Source organism: Odontesthes bonariensis, chromosome 1 (genome assembly GCF_027942865.1).
Source record: "Odontesthes bonariensis isolate fOdoBon6 chromosome 1, fOdoBon6.hap1, whole genome shotgun sequence".
Classification (NCBI taxonomy): domain Eukaryota; kingdom Metazoa; phylum Chordata; class Actinopteri; order Atheriniformes; family Atherinopsidae; genus Odontesthes; species Odontesthes bonariensis.
In genome coordinates, this window is record NC_134506.1 from 10,471,315 (window position 1) to 10,477,314 (window position 6,000).

Below are 6,000 nucleotides of genomic sequence, written 5' to 3' on the forward strand. Positions count from 1 at the left end.
TTCGACCGTACTTACTTTATGTTGTTACATTTTCATCATCTTTTCGTTTAGTTTGGACTGTTAACTTATTTTGACTACACTTTCATTCATCACTTGTTATCATCCTGGACGCAATAAATTATTTTCTACAACAAAAGGAGTGCACGTTCGATCCCTGCCGAGGCCTAGTGTTTCTCCATTCCTTGGAACTTTGGAAAAAATTGGACCTTACAAAGTCGAAAATATTTAAGGATCTGGAAAACTGGAACTGTGGATTAAATTACTTCAACACCTGAAACCCGATGAAGCTCATCAACCGTGAGTGACGCACTTTTAAAGCAACTTCGGCCACCGTGCCAATTGTCTACGTGGAAGCAAACAAACAAAGTGTTGGAAATTTGCTGGGAAATACCTTCTTTTCTGTAAGAAGAAGTGAATAAACACTCTTTATGCCTATGTCATGTTGGTTTCCCTGTGTCACAATACAAGAAGCGAGCAACGTGTTGTGGTTGCTGTTGCTGTACATAACACGCTGTTAGCGGCACAGAAGTCTGTGAAAACATGTCTACAGTCATGTATCCATCAGCTCCTGAGTACGTTTCTAAACTGAGACGTCTACAATCTATTTGTAATGGTTTTCATGTTCCCACACGCAGCAAATGCTGAAACTAAAACTAAAAGAGCTGCATCATAGCAGCAGTGAGAATATAAGCCCTCTGCACAGAAATGTTCTGCGGGAGATTGGAAGTAATATGGCCGGCGTGGAATGCTCCCTGGGCTACATTTGAGTTGCATTCTTTGTAACAGCACCACAATGATGCATCGTGCACGCCTGTGCACGTGTTTATGTGCTCTTTTATCTGTATCGTGACTTTTATCTGGTGAGGAAATTGGAGGAGCAGGTGGAATGCTGCAGATAGGTCCTTCAGGACCATGAATAAATCAATAAAACGACACACACACACATACAGACAAAAGGCAGCATATTATTAGGCCTAAATCACCTTGTGTGTCTTTAGGTGTGGGTCACGAGGTTTAGTTCGCCATTAAGGGCTTTCTTTTCCGCATTATGAAAAATTGTGTCAGCACAAAGCGGAAGGGGTTTCTGAAGTGACTCACCACAGCCACATCGTTTGTATTTGCAGACAGGCCCGCCGATAGGGGGGGGGGGACAAACGGCTATTTTGGCCCGGGCCCAGGAATGGGGGGGGACAAAAAAAAAAAAAAAAGGAATATGCACAGTAGTCTGCAAATATGTCCAAATGTTTCAGGCACGCCAATCAGGCTGAATTGATTTTGGGTCTGGCAATAAATAAAAGTACCCTTAACATGATTCCCTTGGTCAAGTGAAAAATGGTTGATGAAATGTGCAGTTTATGAGTTCTAAATTAATAAAATATCGTGAGTTTTATTCAGAGAATTTTGTCCCGGGCCCAGCAAAACCTGTCAGCGGCCCTGTTTGCAGAAATATTTTTTTTTTTTTTAAACAACAACTGATGCGTGTCATTTATTGACTTTTGGTTTCAGTCGTTTCTCTGATCTGCCAGGTTCTAGATCTTGAAAACAGGGCAATGCCCTCGTTTCATACTCATTTTCGCATCTTTTTTTCTTCTTCTTCTTTGAGTGAAGTCTTTTGATTCCACACCTTGGCACAGCCAGGAAACCACATACTACAGCTGCACAGAGAGCAGGTTAGAGCAATGAAGTCCCTGCTCTGTGCCTTTCATTTACACCTTTCAACACCAACAACAAAAACCTCACCACTTCGTGCAGGAAGGCTTATGAAGATGATGAAGACCCGGTCACTCTAAATCCAACAAGGGCCAGGAAATAAAAACATCAGCGCGTACGTTCACTTAGAATAAAAAAAGAAAAACGATAAAGTTTCATTTGAATGAGGGGCCAAATGCAATTTAAAAAGAACAACAAAGGAGTGCAAATCAGTCTATTACAAAATACTGCTTTTATAATCAATTTAGGACTTTTCAACGGTATGAAACGGACATGGTTTGATTCATGTCCAAATGAGAATAACGATGACTTCCAGAATATTAATATTTATGCCACCGTTTGAGGAAATTAAAATTAAACTGTGACAGTGTTTAGTTTATAATAGGCCATTCTGTAACTGAGCTGCTTATAAATATAAAACCCTCCACAAGTCATATTCATAGCATTATAAACCATTAGTCCAGCGTGAAGCAGAAGAAGAGGGCTAACCTTCAGGGGTTCCAGCAGTGCTGTCGGGGGTCCACCTGAAGTCTGCTGCACGACTTTCAGATGCTCAACGCCGGAAAATGAAGCTTCAACTGGATGTTTCACACAAAGTGATACCAATGAGAAATAACAGAATAAGTCCTTTGGTTAAAAACAAAACAAAACGCGGCGATAACTTTGGGAATGGAAACTCCAATTCTGTTGTCCGTCATGTAAAAGGGACTCAGGTTGATCAGCTAAAAAAATAAAATCCTCGTCACAAGCTTTGAAAAATATTTCTTCAGTGTCCCAACGATCGAGACACATAAGATATGATCTGAAATGGAAAAGTGCGCAGAGAGAGAAGCGGGCGCGCAGAGCTGACCACCGCGTCCTCACGTGTGAGAAGAGTGACAGTCTGTCACTCTGAGTGAAAAGCTGCTGTTTCCTGAAAGACTTTCACATGAAAAATATCAGCAGTAACACATAAATAATGGGGCGGCACCACAAAAGGCTGGATAAGTGAGTGGTGCTAAAAGGGAACAGGTGCAGGAAGATGTTGAAACTAAATAGTTAACTGGCAATAGGTCAGTTACAGGATTAGTTATAAAAAAGAGCACTCTAAAGGGATATGCCACCCCCAGGCCAAATCAAGTGTATCCCCGCATTCCCGAGACATAAATAAGGAGAGGCGTCTGGCTGCAGACCTGCACTGTCAGGACCCATGACCTGCACCAGAGAGTCTCTATCACAGCCATTATAACGAACAGCCTTGCCACTCTCTATTAAGCCCCATTGTACTGGCTTTTTGGCTGCAGTTCCACCAGAATTCCACTGGGGGCGTCTGTGGAGACCAGAATGAATGGGGCCAAATGGAGCTAGATGCTACAAATGGTCAGTTTCACCTAAGTCTTCTCAAGAGCGCTCAGATTTGAATGTAGTTTCTGGGAGCTCAACATGGGTTTCAAGTCAAAAATCTACTGAACGAGTACATATATCCCTTTGATTTCTTACAGGTTGGCTTCTTGTTGTCCACCACGCGCTAGCATTGTGCTAATGACAGCGCTCGACCAGAATTACGACCAGAGGCACCGCTTGACGGCTGGCTCCATACCAAGCGACAACAGAATTAAGATGGACTTTTTCCGCTTATGTTACCACAGCCTAAGAATCTGTGATGTTACCACACATTCTCTCTTAATACAGCTCTTCCTTGAAAACGCTGCTGCCTTTGAGACCAACAACAAGCAGGATTGTTGCCGTAAAGCGGCATCTCCAGTCGTAAGCTATGTATGACGTCATATACACTTCAAATCTTTTTTTTAAGCAAATGAGTGGCTCTAAAAATCTAAAACTCAGCCATGGGTATTTTCTAAACATCCTCTTTCGAAAACAACATTCGAATTACTAGAGAAAAAATTATATCTTGAGATGAGGGCACGAAAGGGCGTATAGCTCCATAGGACTCCATTCATTCTGGTCTCCAAAATTGAGCGCCCCACGTGGAAAAAGGGTGGAACTGCAACCAAAATCGCCTCGTTGGAAACCGGAAATGCACCGTGAGTGGCGTATCTGTACTATTATAGAATCTGTGGTCTCTATTATGAGGAGAGGGAAAACTGGCGGCTATTTCCGGGTGGTACTGCACTCTAGGGGCGCCAACGAAGCAGCGCAGAGCACGCCGAACTCTATGGTGGTACTATGAAATCCACCTTAGATGCAGCCATTGCTTTTGATAGAATTTTTTATATTTTTTCATTTTAATTTCCTAAAGGCAGGATAAATTATCCTTTCAAACGGCACTTGGTTTGATTTTTTAGACTCACTAGATTTGTTTAAAATACACATTTATTGTCAGTATTGCATCCCGATTGACGTCACGCATGTGGCATCACTTGGCATGGTCAGTCCTAGCGCTGAGCTAGCAGAGAGGGGTTAGCTCAAATAGTTACAGATTTCAGCACAGCCCTTTTACATACTCTCTGACTAGCCTCTGGTTTAGCTTTGGTTGTTGTTAGCGGCACCAGGTTAGCACTCTGGCACAGTGGACGAGTGCCGTAAAGCAGCCGGTCGTAATCAGCCGTGCGTTATTCAGATTCCGTTAGCTAGATGCTAGCGGATACTGACTCGCAAATGCCAGACCTGTAAGAAAACAGAAAGCTATAACTCCCAGGTTATTGTACTTTCGATATAAATTCACATCCCTCTGTCAGAAATCACAGTATTATTTTCAGGTTTCAGCCGCTAGCGGGGACATTTTTTGAGTTATTAGCGCCAGCCCTATGGAAAATGGTCATTCTGCACTCGCTCGCCAGCGCCCCCAGAGTAAATCAACTGAACTGCAGCCAAATTTTTTATAATGGGGCGAATAGGAAGTGGAACGGCTGTCTGTAAAAGGGCTGTGCCTGCACTCTCAGGACCCATGACCTGCACTGTCAGGACCCTTCGTTGCAGACATGCACTGTGACGTCACCTGCACTGTGAGGACCGGAAGCGACAAGCGAGGAGCACGTATTTTTCGTTCCCCATTTGAAAGGGATAGAGAATCAGAATCGTCTTTTTCCCGTTTTTGGTGTTAGTCCTGAGTCTCCCCGCTGTGGGGAGTACACACGAAGTGCCAGCAAGCGTCAGAACCTCTGTTTCAAGTTCTCCCCTTTTTCCCTATCCGTTTTTGTGAAAAAGTGACGTCACTTTTTCAGAAATCGCCCCCCCCCGCACCCAAGTCCACAGCCACTCCGTTTTAGACACGCCCCTTCGGCGAGAAACAGAAACAGGTGTGCCTTCCAAGGCTGTGAAAGCGGACTACGATCGTCACATATTCTTCCCCCGGAAAGCAATGTTCGCGATCAATGGCTTTTATTTATTTTTAACAGCATCCCCAACCGCCGACTTTTCCTTTGCGCTGCGCATTTCACGGAGTACAGTTTCACAAACGTTCGTTCCGAGCAGCTCATGGTCAGTTCCGACAGGGACAGGCCCAGACTGCGCGCTCGCTGCAGTCTGTGTCTCGCTCCGGTGATCAGCTGCACCTCTCCAGGACTATGGGGCGAGCAGGTCGGATCACAGCTGACCCTTCTCTATTTGCACCACTCCCCTCGGGCAGGAGGCTTCGGTCCATTCGGACCAGAACCTCCCGTCACAAAAACAGTTTTTTCCCCCTTGCAGTTGGACTTATGAACACTTCATAATCACCTCATAACCTGCCCCAGTCACTTTACCATCATTAAAATTGCACTAATGAAGCTGCACTGTTGTTGCTCTGTATATTGGATACTGTGTGTTGTTGTAGGCCTACACACCTTGTACATTTTATATTCATATATTTTTATTCTTTATTTTTTGTTATTATATCCTATGTTACATGTGTGAACCTTACGCCGCAGCAAATTCCTAGTTAGTGAACACTGTTCACTAACAATGGCAATAAAACGAATTCTGATTCATATGAGCTTTCTTTTCAGTCAGTGTATTACTCTATAGCTCTGTTTTCAGTGAGAGCAAGGGCAGCCAATCAAGCAACGGCAACCTGCATTTCATAATGAGGTTGCCAGATAAGCTCTGAAACGACGGGAAAAGACGCATTCTAAACCCAGCATAGTAACAGCTGTTTCAGAGAGCCTTTTAGGGAGGTTCTGAGCCATTACAGACCCAACCAATTTTTTTTGGGCTACATATTACATCACAGAACAAGGATTAATGCCCCATTCAACCATTCTCTATCACCTTTGAACTGTGGAGACGACGAGGTGAGTAAAAGTCGAGTGAAAACAACTTTCTTTCATACGAAGAAACAGAAACAGTCTTTATTCACTGGAACGTTACGTT

General features: G+C 43.7%; 1 protein-coding gene across 1 annotated transcript in view; it reads right to left on the reverse strand.

Moving 5' to 3' along the window:
• Positions 1-2,641, reverse strand: part of LOC142384336 (adhesion G-protein coupled receptor G1-like) — a 35,500-nt gene extending 32,859 nt beyond the window's left edge. The window contains exon 1 of the mRNA XM_075470550.1: positions 2,200-2,641. The gene's annotated coding sequence lies outside the window, so the exon portion shown is untranslated. The remainder of the gene's footprint in view (positions 1-2,199) is intronic.
• Positions 2,642-6,000: the final 3,359 nt, after the last annotated feature.